Source organism: Pseudophryne corroboree, chromosome 8 (assembly GCF_028390025.1).
Source record: "Pseudophryne corroboree isolate aPseCor3 chromosome 8, aPseCor3.hap2, whole genome shotgun sequence".
NCBI classification, from domain to species: Eukaryota; Metazoa; Chordata; class Amphibia; order Anura; family Myobatrachidae; genus Pseudophryne; species Pseudophryne corroboree.
Genome location: NC_086451.1, coordinates 213,949,740 through 213,966,206, shown reverse-complemented (window position 1 = coordinate 213,966,206; position 16,467 = coordinate 213,949,740). Strand labels below are relative to the sequence as shown.

The 16,467-nt window shown below is 43.9% G+C and overlaps 1 protein-coding gene and 3 long non-coding RNA genes across 4 annotated transcripts in view; 1 reads left to right on the top strand and 3 right to left on the bottom strand.

Moving 5' to 3' along the window:
* The window catches only part of AR (androgen receptor), a 755,291-nt gene that overhangs the window by 87,886 nt on the left and 650,938 nt on the right, over positions 1–16,467 (bottom strand). The window lies entirely within an intron of this gene.
* LOC134948828 (uncharacterized) lies at positions 459–982 on the bottom strand. Its single transcript, XR_010183038.1, has 3 exons — positions 920–982; positions 773–832; positions 459–561 (listed from the first exon to the last, which is right to left on the bottom strand). It is a non-coding gene; the product is annotated as an uncharacterized LOC134948828 (long non-coding RNA).
* LOC134948829 (uncharacterized) lies at positions 5,494–6,017 on the bottom strand. The gene is made up of 3 exons (XR_010183039.1): positions 5,955–6,017; positions 5,808–5,867; positions 5,494–5,596 (listed from the first exon to the last, which is right to left on the bottom strand). It is a non-coding gene; the product is annotated as an uncharacterized LOC134948829 (long non-coding RNA).
* Positions 10,240–10,763, top strand: LOC134948831 (uncharacterized). Its single transcript, XR_010183040.1, has 3 exons — positions 10,240–10,302; positions 10,390–10,449; positions 10,661–10,763. It is a non-coding gene; the product is annotated as an uncharacterized LOC134948831 (long non-coding RNA).

The following is a 16,467-nucleotide window of genomic DNA, read 5'->3' as shown; positions in this document are numbered from 1 at the left end:
GTTCAGTTCCGAACAATCACTAACAGCAGGATCACCACAATCTATGCTTTTTCAATCTAACACAGTCAGGCACCATGGTAGCATAATTCCAGTCCCTCTATATGTATACCTGGACATATAAAACAAGTGATTATAACATATATGATCAATATAAGATCTCCATTAACATACAAGCCAAGCTTGTACTGGTGGGGCAGAATATGGATGTAGTACTGGCAGTGTACACATCCTCCTGCCAATCTATGTGGATATAGATAAACCAGAATACATTAAATATTTTATTTTATTCTATACTATATATATATATATATATATATATCCTTGGAAAGTCCTGCACTCTCATCAATATATGGTAACGACGGCGGGTGCTCCTAATGACCAAAGAGGCCACCAATATACCGCAACTACCACCTGGGTGGAAGGTGCACTCACGCCCAGAAATCAGTCTCTGAATTCACTTGTAAATTCAATATAATTTTATTCAGGTTCACTGTTGATGCCGTTTTTCATCGACGTTTCGGTCCATGTGAGGACCTTTATCAAGATTGGCACTTAAAACACCTATACAATCAGAAACAATTAAAATTAATATGTATAAGAACCCAGATTATTCAACACCAGCACCACCAGTGCCTCCCAGGCCCTAAGGACTGTCACCAAACAGCAAAATCGTGCTTTAAAAAATATCTCAATCCATGTGTGATTTAGAGACGCCTCCACCCTTAGATATCACCTTACACTGAGTAAATATTCTTTCTCAACAAGTAGTTACCTGGACAACATACCAGATCACACTGATGTACTAGATAGCTTTTTCAACATAGTGAAGATGCTGCAAGAAATGATAACCTATTAGATAAATTACAAATAACTAAATGGTATAAGGCAAACACCTAAGGCCACCCATTGAAAATCATACCTAGTCATTTATAGGAACAGCACATGGCAGCTGAAGGCTCAAAGCATATTTCAAACACTAAATCTGTAATTAAAAGGCAAAAAAGAAATGATCACCAACCATGGTCCTATGTCAGAGAGTAGCTGCAGGAGAACCATACTCACTGTTCAAGTGTCCAGAGCCAAATGAGAGCTGCATGTAGTTCAGCCTCAGCTGACAGCTATTTAAGGATCAACCACAGGAAGTGCCAATTAGAAAAATTAACATATAGACTAAACCACGCTTCAAAAGATTGCTGCTCAGAGATCACAACCAGACCCACTGAGTAAATGCTACAAAGCCTACAAGACAGGCTAATGATGTATCGCTAGGATAAGCGACTTAAATATGGTAAAATTTTGTAGTTTAACGTGGCAAAAGCCGGAGACGCGTCTTTTGCGTTCCACCGGCAGGAAGTCCCTGCGTTCCACTCAGCGGAAGTACCGCTACTCTGCGTTCCACCGGCGGGAAGTCCCTGCGTTCCACTTGAAGGAGAAGCCGTTGCTCGGCTCACCAACGGACTATATACTCATAGAAAAAATGTGTAACTAGATGAGGGGTGCTCACAAATGGCGAACATCCACCCGGGTTAGAAGTTCAATAATCCAGTCCGCACATAACTTGAGAGAACGTGGGGATCACAACTACTATCCGCTTAGCCGGAAGTGACATCATACACTATACTGGGCTAGCCCATGTGGAGGCTGTCAATCACCAGAAACGTCACGTATATGTCAATAAGAAAATAGGATAATAAGAGGGCCCCAGATCCAATGACCACACTCACCCAATACATCTAAACCGACATACATCTAGTCAATAGAACATATTGAATACTACATTAGTATAATATTATAGCAAAAAAGTTTTAGTGATAATAGGTGGTCAAGGGTACAGGGGGTGGTGCGATCATTGGATTCAATGAGCCCTCATGACATGTCAAGGACCTGGGATGGCTCCGGGAAACATAAAAAACATGTAAAACATAAGCAAAGACACATAAATAGATGCCCTTACTTTCTTAATCACTATACATAGAAAAAACATACATAAAAAACATAAAACATAAAACATAAAAACACAAGTTCAGACCCACTCCTTATATGATAATCATATCAGAATGCTCTTCGTCCTCAAAACACAAGACATCTTCAATAGAATCCAACATCCGAAAAGGAATTGGACTCTAAAGAAAAATGTTAAGGGGGTTGGCCTCATTGAGGCCCCTTGGAGACACCGTGTTGAGTTTGTGTATCCAAAAACTTTCCCTCTGTTTGAGCAATAGGGTACGATCACCTCCACTTGTGGGTGGAGGTACCCAATCGATAAGCTGGCACTTCAGGGCAGATACTTGGTGTCTAACTGACACGAAATGTCGTGCTACGGGTTTATCAGAAGAACCCACATTAAGGGCCGTATGTATAGATGACCGATGGTTGGCCATCCGGTCGCGAAAAGGACGCGTCGTCAATCCGACATAACATAACCCACATGGGCATTTTAGAAGATAAATAACGTGGTCCAATCGACAGTGTAGATGATACCTGATAAATATTTTTTTCCCTGTGTGGGGATGATACAAAAAGGAACCAGTGATCATAGATCTGCACGTAGTGCACCCCCCGCAGGAAAAGCTGCCAGGTTTGGCCTGCATAAGCTGGATGTGGGACTTGTTCTGTTCGGGGAATGTCGTGGGTCTCATTAACAATTGTTTTAGGTTAGCCCCTCGTTTATATGCAACCATGGGAGCTGGTGTTTTTAGGAACGGCAAATTGCTGTCAGTGGCTATTATTGGCCAATGTTTCCGTAGGGCTTTTCTAGTGGCATTTGTAGAACTATCAAACTGAGTGGAACAGATCATACGATTATTGCGAGTAGCATTTCTAACCTGTTGTCCGTTAAAAATGCTATTCGCTTTATTGAGGCAACGTGTAAGAATACCTCTAGAGTACCCTCGCTCAAGAAAGCGAGAAGTAATTTCAGTACATTGCTGGTCTTTGAGTGTTGGGTTGGAATTGATCCTAATAGCTCTGAGATACTGGGATATGGGCAATCCCTCTTTAAGAGCTGGGGGATGGTGGCTATTTGCGTGCAGCGTCAGATTGCGATCCATAGGTTTACGGTACATGGAGGTGTCCAGTCGATCACCAGTTCTGGTGATGCTGACATCCAGGAAATTGATATTAGTGGCAGATACAGAGTATGTGAACTTGATGGGACTATCTAATGCATTCAATTGGTTCACCATGTCAAGAAATTCAGACTCTGTGCCTTCCCAAAGCAAAAAGACGTCATCGATGAACCGTTTAAAGAAAGCAATCTTGTGCCCATATCTAGGCAGCAAATGAGTATTTTCATAATGCGCCATGAACAAATTTGCGTAAGCGGGGGCCAAATTAGACCCCATCGCAGTTCCGGCAATTTGGAGAAAATAATCATTTTTATACATAAAGTGGTTGCACGTCAGAACCAGTGAGGTCAATTCCAACACAAACTCGGTGGGGTAATCTTTGCAGGGAGAGCTGGAAAGGAATTTGCGTATAACTTCCATACCTTGATGGTGTGGTATGACGGTATAGAGGGAACCTACATCCATTGTAGCCAAAAGAGTATGTTCACTAAGTTTGGTAAACTTACGTAGATGTGTGAGGAAATCCCCAGTGTCCTTTAAGTAACTGTCAGTTTTTAGTACCAAAGGCTGTAAGATACTGTCAACAAAGATAGCAATCGGCTGTAACAAAAAGCCTTCCGCGGCAATAATGGGTCTGCCGGGAGGATGAACTAATGTTTTATGAATCTTAGGCAGTGTATATAGGATAGGACACCTTGGTGAATTAGTAGTCAGATAATTTAATAGGTCCTCACTAATATACCCCTGCTCAAAACCTAACTTCAGAAATTGGTCGATCCTAGATTTAATTTTGGGAACCGGATTGGTGGTTAATTTCTGGTAGGTCATATCATCTGATAATTGTCGGTTGATCTCAATGTCATAGTCTGTCCAATCTTGGACGACTATTGCTCCTCCCTTATCCGCAGGACGGATGACTATATTAGGAGAATCTCTTAGTGTTTTAAGTGCTTTCCTCTCAGCTGTGGAAAGATTATCAAACATTTTTTTAGGAGGCGAGATCTCGGAGTCTCTTTGGACTAACCGTAAATAGGTTTTGATGCTAGGGTTAGAGGATGGAGGATCGAATGTCGATTTAGGCCTGAATTCTGATTTCTCTTTATTAGTGGGTTTATTAGCAAAGAACTCCCGCAAACGGAGGGAACGGACAAATTTATACTGATCTATTGTTTTTTTAAATGAATTAATTCTGCACGTAGGAACGAAAGATAAACCTCGTGCAAGGAGTTTAGTTTCAGCTGGACTCAATTCTACACTAGATAGGTTAAAGACATTGTTACTTATTGTCTCCTCCTCCCTCTTCTCTTGGTACCCCCCTCTCCTCGGGTGCGGTCTGTGCCGCTTCTTAGTACCCTGGAGCGGGTGGAGGAAGCCTCTCCTCCTCGATCTAAAAAACGAGTAGAGTCATTATTTCCTTCGTAATAATCAGTATCTGAGGTAGAGGCGGAGGAAGCAAAATCATGGGCGAATGGTTGGGCCCTTCGTCTAGTGTATTGTCTATTCTGACGTTCACTAGTATTATTTCCAAGTAACCAGCGATATACTGTATGAGTTTGGTAATCGTTGGTTACAGTGGACAATTTCTTCCGTTTGAAAGAAATTAGATCACGCTTATAGTTGTCCACCTGTGTCTGTAGGCGTTCGATCCAATTCTGGGTCTTATCATTCTGCAGCACGGCGGTGTGGGACTTGATGGTGATATCTACTTCAGTTGACAATTTCTTTAACTCAATGCCAACTTCCTCCACTACCAAGGTCATGAGGTCAAGCGAACATTTGTTCAATACTCCACACCACCGGCTGCAGAAGACAGGGTTGTTTCTTCCCAATGTTGGAACATTTGAGATACGGAAACCTCGGGGGATTTGCTTTCTCCTGAGGTATTCCGACAAAAATTGACCATGTAAAGTCAAATCAACCTCTCTTTGTTTGTGTTTAAGCACTTTGTAAAATAAATCCACAGGAGTTTCAGCTGGTAAGGCCTCAAACTCTAATTTATCGAATAATAGTTTTTCAGTGTCCTCGTCAGTAAACGAAACTATACCAGTCTCGGCTTGGGCCAGTAGGCCATCGTCCAACAAATATACCCCACTTTGAGTCATAACACTAATTGACTGAAAATTTGAACAAGGGTTATGGTTAAGCTAATGACATACTAAACATGAAACGACAAACAGAACATATAAGATTCCCGGATGTAATGGTGGTGATCGGTGAAGAAGTCCAATCCGGTGTGCTGGATGGGTGTCAGGAAGTAAGAACTGCAAATAGTTCAAACAAACATATCCTTGGAAAGTCCTGCACTCTCATCAATATATGGTAACGACGGCGGGTGCTCCTAATGACCAAAGAGGCCACCAATATACCGCAACTACCACCTGGGTGGAAGGTGCACTCACGCCCAGAAATCAGTCTCTGAATTCACTTGTAAATTCAATATAATTTTATTCAGGTTCACTGTTGATGCCGTTTTTCATCGACGTTTCGGTCCATGTGAGGACCTTTATCAAGATTGGCACTTAAAACACCTATACAATCAGAAACAATTAAAATTAATATGTATAAGAACCCAGATTATTCAACACCAGCACCACCAGTGCCTCCCAGGCCCTAAGGACTGTCACCAAACAGCAAAATCGTGCTTTAAAAAATATCTCAATCCATGTGTGATTTAGAGACGCCTCCACCCTTAGATATCACCTTACACTGAGTAAATATTCTTTCTCAACAAGTAGTTACCTGGACAACATACCAGATCACACTGATGTACTAGATAGCTTTTTCAACATAGTGAAGATGCTGCAAGAAATGATAACCTATTAGATAAATTACAAATAACTAAATGGTATAAGGCAAACACCTAAGGCCACCCATTGAAAATCATACCTAGTCATTTATAGGAACAGCACATGGCAGCTGAAGGCTCAAAGCATATTTCAAACACTAAATCTGTAATTAAAAGGCAAAAAAGAAATGATCACCAACCATGGTCCTATGTCAGAGAGTAGCTGCAGGAGAACCATACTCACTGTTCAAGTGTCCAGAGCCAAATGAGAGCTGCATGTAGTTCAGCCTCAGCTGACAGCTATTTAAGGATCAACCACAGGAAGTGCCAGTTAGAAAAATTAACATAGACTAAACCACGCTTCAAAAGATTGCTGCTCAGAGATCACAACCAGACCCACTGAGTAAATGCTACAAAGCCTACAAGACAGGCTAATGATGTATCGCCCGAGGTTTCCGTATCTCAAATGTTCCAACATTGGGAAGAAACAACCCTGTCTTCTGCAGCCGGTGGTGTGGAGTATTGAACAAATGTGCGCTTGACCTCATGACCTTGGTAGTGGAGGAAGTTGGCATTGAGTTAAAGAAATTGTCAACTGAAGTAGATATCACCATCAAGTCCCACACCGCCGTGCTGCAGAATGATAAGACCCAGAATTGGATCGAACGCCTACAGACACAGGTGGACAACTATAAGCGTGATCTAATTTCTTTCAAACGGAAGAAATTGTCCACTGTAACCAACGATTACCAAACTCATACAGTATATCGCTGGTTACTTGGAAATAATACTAGTGAACGTCAGAATAGACAATACACTAGACGAAGGGCCCAACCATTCGCCCATGATTTTGCTTCCTCCGCCTCTACCTCAGATACTGATTATTACGAAGGAAATAATGACTCTACTCGTTTTTTAGATCGAGGAGGAGAGGCTTCCTCCACCCGCTCCAGGGTACTAAGAAGCGGCACAGACCGCACCCGAGGAGAGGGGGGGTACCAAGAGAAGAGGGAGGAGGAGACAATAAGTAACAATGTCTTTAACCTATCTAGTGTAGAATTGAGTCCAGCTGAAACTAAACTCCTTGCACGAGGTTTATCTTTCGTTCCTACGTGCAGAATTAATTCATTTCAAAAAACAATAGATCAGTATAAATTTGTCCGTTCCCTCCGTTTGCGGGAGTTCTTTGCTAATAAACCCACTAATAAAGAGAAATCAGAATTCAGGCCTAAATCGACATTCGATCCTCCATCCTCTAACCCTAGCATCAAAACCTATTTACGGTTAGTCCAAAGAGACTCCGAGATCTCGCCTCCTAAAAAAATGTTTGATAATCTTTCCACAGCTGAGAGGAAAGCACTTAAAACACTAAGAGATTATCCTAATATAGTCATCCGTCCCGCGGATAAGGGAGGAGCAATAGTCGTCCAAGATTGGACAGACTATGACATTGAGATCAACCGACAATTATCAGATGATATGACCTACCAGAAATTAGCCACCAATCCGGTTCCCAAAATTAAATCTAGGATCGACCAATTTCTGAAGTTAGGTTTTGAGCAGGGGTATATTAGTGAGGACCTATTAAATTATCTGACTACTAATTCACCAAGGTGTCCTATCCTATATACACTGCCTAAGATTCATAAAACATTAGTTCATCCTCCCGGCAGACCCATTATTGCCGCGGAAGGCTTTTTGTTACAGCCGATTGCTATCTTTGTTGACAGTATCTTACAGCCTTTGGTACTAAAAACTGACAGTTACTTAAAGGACACTGGGGATTTCCTCACACATCTACGTAAGTTTACCAAACTTAGTGAACATACTCTTTTGGCTACAATGGATGTAGGTTCCCTCTATACCGTCATACCACACCATCAAGGTATGGAAGTTATATGCAAATTCCTTTCCAGCTCTCCCTGCAAAGATTACCCCACCGAGTTTGTGTTGGAATTGACCTCACTGGTTCTGACGTGCAACCACTTTATGTATAAAAATGATTATTTTCTCCAAATTGCCGGAACAGCGATGGGGTCTAATTTGGCCCCCGCTTACGCAAATTTGTTCATGGCGCATTATGAAAATACTCATTTGCTGCCTAGATATGGGCACAAGATTGCTTTCTTTAAACGGTTCATCGATGACGTCTTTTTGCTTTGGGAAGGCACAGAGTCTGAATTTCTTGACATGGTGAACCAATTGAATGCATTAGATAGTCCCATCAAGTTCACATACTCTGTATCTGCCACTAATATCAATTTCCTGGATGTCAGCATCACCAGAACTGGTGATCGACTGGACACCTCCATGTACCGTAAACCTACGGATCGCAATCTGACGCTGCACGCAAATAGCCACCATCCCCCAGCTCTTAAAGAGGGATTGCCCATATCCCAGTATCTCAGAGCTATTAGGATCAATTCCAACACAACACTCAAAGACCAGCAATGTACTGAAATTACTTCTCGCTTTCTTGAGCGAGGGTACTCTAGAGGTATTCTTACACGTTGCCTCAATAAAGCGAATAGCATTTTTAACGGACAACAGGTTAGAAATGCTACTCGCAATAATCGTATGATCTGTTCCACTCAGTTTGATAGTTCTACAAATGCCACTAGAAAAGCCCTACGGAAACATTGGCCAATAATAGCCACTGACAGCAATTTGCCGTTCCTAAAAACACCAGCTCCCATGGTTGCATATAAACGAGGGGCTAACCTAAAACAATTGTTAATGAGACCCACGACATTCCCCGAACAGAACAAGTCCCACATCCAGCTTATGCAGGCCAAACCTGGCAGCTTTTCCTGCGGGGGGTGCACTACGTGCAGATCTAGGATCACTGGTTCCTTTTTGTATCATCCCCACACAGGGAAAAAAATATTTATCAGGTATCATCTACACTGTCGATTGGACCACGTTATTTATCTTCTAAAATGCCCATGTGGGTTATGTTATGTCGGATTGACGACGCGTCCTTTTCGCGACCGGATGGCAAACCATCGGTCATCTATACATACGGCCCTTAATGTGGGTTCTTCTGATAAACCCGTAGCACGACATTTCGTGTCAGTTAGACACCAAGTATCTGCCCTGAAGTGCCAGCTTATCGATTGGGTACCTCCACCCACAAGTGGAGGTGATCGTACCCTATTGCTCAAACAGAGGGAAAGTTTTTGGATACACAAACTCAACACGGTGTCTCCAAGGGGCCTCAATGAGGCCAACCCCCTTAACATTTTTCTTTAGAGTCCAATTCCTTTTCGGATGTTGGATTCTATTGAAGATGTCTTGTGTTTTGAGGACGAAGAGCATTCTGATATGATTATCATATAAGGAGTGGGTCTGAACTTGTGTTTTTATGTTTTATGTTTTTTATGTATGTTTTTTCTATGTATAGTGATTAAGAAAGTAAGGGCATCTATTTATGTGTCTTTGCTTATGTTTTACATGTTTTTTATGTTTCCCGGAGCCATCCCAGGTCCTTGACATGTCATGAGGGCTCATTGAATCCAATGATCGCACCACCCCCTGTACCCTTGACCACCTATTATCACTAAAACTTTTTTGCTATAATATTATACTAATGTAGTATTCAATATGTTCTATTGACTAGATGTATGTCGGTTTAGATGTATTGGGTGAGTGTGGTCATTGGATCTGGGGCCCTCTTATTATCCTATTTTCTTATTGACATATACGTGACGTTTCTGGTGATTGACAGCCTCCACATGGGCTAGCCCAGTATAGTGTATGATGTCACTTCCGGCTAAGCGGATAGTAGTTGTGATCCCCACGTTCTCTCAAGTTATGTGCGGACTGGATTATTGAACTTCTAACCCGGGTGGATGTTCGCCATTTGTGAGCACCCCTCATCTAGTTACACATTTTTTCTATGAGTATATAGTCCGTTGGTGAGCCGAGCAACGGCTTCTCCTTCGAGTGGAACGCAGGGACTTCCCGCCGGTGGAACGCAGAGTAGCGGTACTTCCGCTGAGTGGAACGCAGGGACTTCCTGCCGGTGGAACGCAAAAGACGCGTCTCTGGCTTTTGCCACGTTAAACTACAAAATTTTCCCATATTTAAGTCGCTTATCCTAGCGATACATCATTAGCCTGTCTTGTAGGCTTTGTAGCATTTACTCAGTGGGTCTGGTTGTGATCTCTGAGCAGCAATCTTTTGAAGCGTGGTTTAGTCTATATGTTAATTTTTCTAATTGGCACTTCCTGTGGTTGATCCTTAAATAGCTGTCAGCTGAGGCTGAACTACATGCAGCTCTCATTTGGCTCTGGACACTTGAACAGTGAGTATGGTTCTCCTGCAGCTACTCTCTGACATAGGACCATGGTTGGTGATCATTTCTTTTTTGCCTTTTAATTACAGATTTAGTGTTTGAAATATGCTTTGAGCCTTCAGCTGCCATGTGCTGTTCCTATAAATGACTAGGTATGATTTTCAATGGGTGGCCTTAGGTGTTTGCCTTATACCATTTAGTTATTTGTAATTTATCTAATAGGTTATCATTTCTTGCAGCATCTTCACTATGTTGAAAAAGCTATCTAGTACATCAGTGTGATCTGGTATGTTGTCCAGGTAACTACTTGTTGAGAAAGAATATTTACTCAGTGTAAGGTGATATCTAAGGGTGGAGGCGTCTCTAAATCACACATGGATTGAGATATTTTTTAAAGCACGATTTTGCTGTTTGGTGACAGTCCTTAGGGCCTGGGAGGCACTGGTGGTGCTGGTGTTGAATAATCTGGGTTCTTATACATATTAATTTTAATTGTTTCTGATTGTATAGGTGTTTTAAGTGCCAATCTTGATAAAGGTCCTCACATGGACCGAAACGTCGATGAAAAACGGCATCAACAGTGAACCTGAATAAAATTATATTGAATTTACAAGTGAATTCAGAGACTGATTTCTGGGCGTGAGTGCACCTTCCACCCAGGTGGTAGTTGCGGTATATATATATATATATATATATATATTCTTTTGAATAAATCTTCATATCTAGATAAATTTGTGTATGGTATTATAATGGGATACAGCCTATGTTATAACCAACAGTAATAAAAGTTACGTTTTACAATCATATAACACATTCTTTTCACTTATTTTAAACCAAGAGTGCGCCAACCCAAGAGTCTTCTTTTTCTTCCCCCCTTGTAGTACTCATTACAATACTGACTCAGGGCGCACCACCAGATTACAAAATCGGGGAATTACATCCCTAGATAATTTATATTTCTGTTTTTTCTTTATTAAAACACATTGTCTATGATTGGTGCGGAATCACAAAATTCTCCTTGTAATCTAATGGGCCGTACACACTGGACGATATTACTGGAAGATATGAACGATCTCGTTCATTAATGAACGAGATACCGTTCATATCTTTCAGTGTGGAGGCAGCAACGATGAACGATGCGCGGCCCCGTTCTCGTTCATCGTTGGTGCCCCGTCGCTTGTGCATGTAGGCCAATATGCATGATTTCGTCCATATTTGCATGGACTGCTATGAAGCTGGGTGACAGGGGGAGTGAAGAAATTTCACTCCCTCCGTCACCTCCCCCCTGACGCTGGGTCGCCCGTCTGCTGTATCGGCGGTCGGGCAGCTCGGCGGCGGGTCGCGCAGTGTGTAGGGCCCTTAAGTGTTACATGATCTGTCAGTATAAACACACCTTTTCTGAAAGGCCCCAGAGGCTGCAACACCACTAAGCAAGAGGCATCACACCATGAAGACCAAGGAGCTCTCCAAACAAGTCAGGGACAAAGTTGTTGAGAAAAGTCAGGGTTGGGTTATAAAAAAATATCCAAATATTTGATGATCCCACGGAGCACCATCAAATCCATCATCTTCAAATGGAAAGAACATAATACCACAACAAACCTGCCAAGAGAGGGCCGGCCACCAGAACTCACAGACCGGGCAAGGAGGGCATTAATCAGAGAGGCAGCACAGAGACCAAAGGTAACCCTTAAGGAGCTGCAGAGTTCCACAGCAGAGACTGGTGTATCTGCGCATGTGACCACAATAAGCCAGAAAAAAGCCATTACTTAGTGTTAAAAATAAGAAGGCACATTTTGAGTTTGCCAAAAGGCATGTGGACGACTCCCTAAATGTATGGAGGAAGATGCTCTGGTCAGTTATGACTAAAATTTAACTTTGCGGCCACCAAGGAAAGCGCTATGTCTGGCGCAAACCCAGTACATCTTATCACCCCAAGAACACCATATCCACAGTGAAACATGGTGGTGGCAGCATCATGCTGTGGGGATGTTTTTAAGTAGCAGGGACTGGTAAACTGTTTCGAGTTGAGGGAATAATGGATGGTGCTAAATACAGGGATATTCTTGAGCAAAACCTGTTTCAGTCTGCCTGTGATTTGAGACTGGGACGGAGGATCATCTTCAAGCAGGACAATGACCCGAAGCATACTGCTAAAGCAACACTCGAGTGGTTTACGGGGAAACATTTAAATGTGTTGGAATGGCCTAGTCAAAGCCCAGATCTCAATCCAATTGAGAATCTTCGGTCAGACTTGAAAATTGCTGTTCACAATTGGAAACCATCCAACATGAAGGAGCTGGAGCAGTTTTGCCTTTAGGAATGGGCAAAAATCCCAGTGGCAAGATGTGGCAAACTCTTAGAGACTTATCCAAAGCGACTTGCAGCTGTAATTGCCGCAAAAGGTGGCTCTACAAAGTACTGACTTTAGGGGGGTGAATAGTCATGCACGCTGAAGTTTTCTGTTGTTTTGTCCTATTTGATGATTGCTTCATAATAAAAAAATAAAAAAACATCTTCAAAGTTGTAGGGCTGTTCTGTGAATGAAATGATGCAAACCTTCAAACAATCCATTTTAATTCCAGGTTGTGAGGCAACAAAACATGAAAAATGCAAAGGGCGGTGAATACTTTAGCAAGGCACTGTATATATGGAGAGTTATGGCAGACTTACCATTGTTAACTCTCTTTCTGTGAGTTACATTGGGTTCCACAGGGAAACATTGGGGTGTAGAGTGGATCTTGACCCAGAGGCACCAACAGGCTAAAGCTCTAGGCTGTCCCAGGATGCATTGGGGCCTCCCTTATAACCGCGCCTCCAGGCACTGTGAGCTCAGTTTCGTTAACCAGTCCAATGCAGGGGCAGGTAAGAGAGAGGGTAGATGTTAGTCACATAGAACCACATTCTCACGACAGGAGAAGGGACAAGTGGCTAATGCCATACAAACCCAAAGAAGCTAGTTGCGTCAGGGTGGGCACCATGTGGAACCCAATGTACCTCGCATAAAGAGAGTTAACAATGGTAAGTCTACCATAACTCTCCTTCCTTTTCTGCAGAAGGTTACATTGGTTTCCACAGGGAAACATCAGGGATGTCCCAAAGCAGTTCTCCAAGGGAGAGGACGCGCCTTAGCGGGTATGAGAACCCGGCGTCCAAAGGAAGCATCCTGGGAGGCGGAAGGGTCAAACGCATAGAACCTAATAAACGTGTCCACTGAGGACCACGTAGCTGCCTTGCACAATTGTTCTGCAGATGAGCCTCGGCGGGCCGCCGAAGAAGGTCCAATAGACCGAGTAGAATGGGCATTAATAGCAGCAGGAGCAGGGAGACCAGTCTGCGCATAAAGTTGTGCAATCACCATTTTAATCCGGCCAAGGTTTGCTTATTTGCAGGCCAGCCGCGTTTTTGAAAACCAAACAAGACTAAAAGGGAGTCTGACCTCCTGATAGAGGCAGTCCTCTCCACATAGGGGGGTCATTCAGAGTTGGTTGCTCACTGCCGATTTTCGCAGCGCAGCGATCAGGTGAAAAAACTGAATTTCTGCGCATGCGTATGCCCCGCAATGCGCACGCGTGATGTGCAGGTACAAAGCTCTTTGTGGCTGTGCTCAGGTTCTAGCAAAGTTTTCCTTCACATTGGCGGCCGCAAGAAGATTGACAGGAAGGGGGCGTTACTGGGTGTCAACTGACCGTTTTCAGGGAGTGTTTGCAAAAACGCAGGCGTGTCTGAAAAAACGCAGGCGTGGCTGGGCATTCGCTGGGCGGGTGTATGATGTCAAATCCAGACACGAATAGGCTGAAGTGATCGCAAGCGCTGAGTAGGTTCAGAGCTACTCTGAAACTGCACAAACTGTTTTTGTAGAGCTCGGCTGCACATGCATTCGCACTTCTGCTAAGTTAAAATACACTCACCAGTGGGCGGCGGCATGGCGTTTGCATGGCTGCTAAAACTAGCTAGCGAGCGATCAACTCAGAATGACCCCCTATATACGGAGAGCCCGTACCACATTCAAAGACTGCTATTTGGAGGACAAATCTGAAGAGATAAAGGCTGGAACCATAATCTCTTGGTTAAGGTGAAAAGATGAAAAGATACCACCTTAGGTAAATAACCAGGGCGAGTTCTAAGAACTGCCCGGACATGATGAAATATTAGAAAGGGTGGACGACAGGACAATGCGCCTAAGTCCGACATCCTTCTAGCAGAAGCAATAGCCAGCAAGAACAGGACCTTGGCCGTGAGCCATTTAAGGTCCACCATCTCAAGAGGTTCAAATGGAGACTCTTGCAGGGCATTCAGGACAACAGACAGATCCCATGGAGCCACAGGAGGGACATAGGGAGGCTGAATCCATAAGACACCCTGAGTGAATGTATGAACGTCAGGTATAGATGCAATCTTTCTCTGAAACCATACCAACAAGGCAGATATGTGAACCTTGAGGGAGGCCAGACGCAGGCCTAAGTCCAGGCCTCTTTGCAGAAAAGCCAGAATTCTGGAAGTTCTGAATCTGTATGCATCATAATTCTTATCAGCACACCAAGTGAAGCAAGAATTCCAGCCCCTGTAATAAATCTGAGCAGATGCCGGTTTGCGGTCTTTTAACATAGTTTGGATGACCACCTCCTTTGGCTTTCAGGAGTGATGCTTCAAGAGCCACGACATCAAAGCCAGCCTGGCCAGGTCCGTATAAAGACAAGGGCCCTGTATGAGGAGGTCTGGGCACTGGGGAAGTAGAAGAGGACGCCCTGATGATAGACCCTGCAGGTCTGAGTACCAATGCCGTCTGGGCCACGCTGGAGTGACTAGAAGTAGAAATTCTTGTTTGAACTTCCGCAGGACCCTGGGCAGGAGTGACACTGGAGGGAACATATAGGGCAGCCGAAAGTTCATTGGAATTGCCAGTGCGTCCACAAACGCTGCTTGAGGATCCCTGGTCCTTGATCCGAAGACCGAAACCTTGTCATTGTGTCGAGACGCCATCAAGTGTGTGTCTGGTAGGCCCCACTTGTCCACTATGAATTGAAAGACTTCTGGATGAAGACTCCACTCTCCGGCGTGCACGTCCTGGCAACTGAGGAAGTCTGTTTCCCAGTTTAGGACGCCTGAAATGAACACTGCCGATATTGCTGGCAGATGGAGTTCCGCCCAACAAAGGATTTTTTACACTTCCATCATAGCCATGCGGCTTCGAGTGCTGCCTTGATGGTTTATGCATGCCACCGAGGTGGCATTGTCTGACCGTACTTGAATCGGCCTGTTCTGTACCAGAGGCAGGGCGAGAGTCAATGCACTGAACACTGCCCGCAACTCCAGAATGTTTATTAGGAGGAGTGACTCCTCCTTGGTCCAGCGACCCTGAAAAGAGTGTTGCTCCATCCCCTCAGACTGACATCCGTTGTCAGCAGGACCCAGTCGGGGATCCAGAAGGGATGGCCCCTGCTCAATTGCTGGTCCTGCAGCAACCAGGTTAGTGACAGACAAACCTCCGGAGTCAAAGTGATCATGTGAGATCTGATCCGATGAGGTAGGCCATCCCACTTTGAAAGGATTAACCTCTGCAGAGGGTGAGAATGAAATTGAGCGTACTCTACCATGTTGAATGCCGACACCATCAGGCCAAGTACTTGCATCGCCGAGTGTATCGACATTCTGGGGCGACAAATTAAGGCTCTTATCCTGTTTGAAGTGTCAGGACTTTTTCTGGAGACAGAATCAAACAGTCATTGACTGTGTGTGTCCAGGAATGCCCCCAGGTGCATCATGCTCTGAGCTGGGACCAGCGATGATTTCTTCCAATTGATGAGCCACCCGTGGGCTTGTAGGAAGCTTACCGTCAGTTGCAGATGACTGAGGAGGACATCGTGGGAGTTTGCCAGAATCAGTAAGTCGTCCAGATACAGCAGCATCCTGACTCCCTGGTGATGGAGATGGGCCTTCATGACCTTGGTGATAGCCAGTCCAAATGGCAGAGCCTGGAACTGATAGTGGAGGTTGTCAATAGCAAACCACAGATAGCCCTGATGCAATATGGCAATAGGTATATGCAGGTATGCATCCTGTATATCCAGGGATACAATATAGTTTCTGGGTTCCATAGCCAGTACAATTGAGCGCAGTGTTTCCATACGGAACTTGGACACTCTCACAAACTTGTTCAGTGATTTGAGGTTGAGTATAGGCCGGAAAGGCCCATTTGGTTTCGGAACTAGAAACAGGGTCGAATAGTAACCTCTGCCTCTCTGGGCAAGAGGAACCGGCACTACCACTCCTGTATTTAGGAGAGAACTCACAACCTTTTGCAGAGCTTGCGCCTT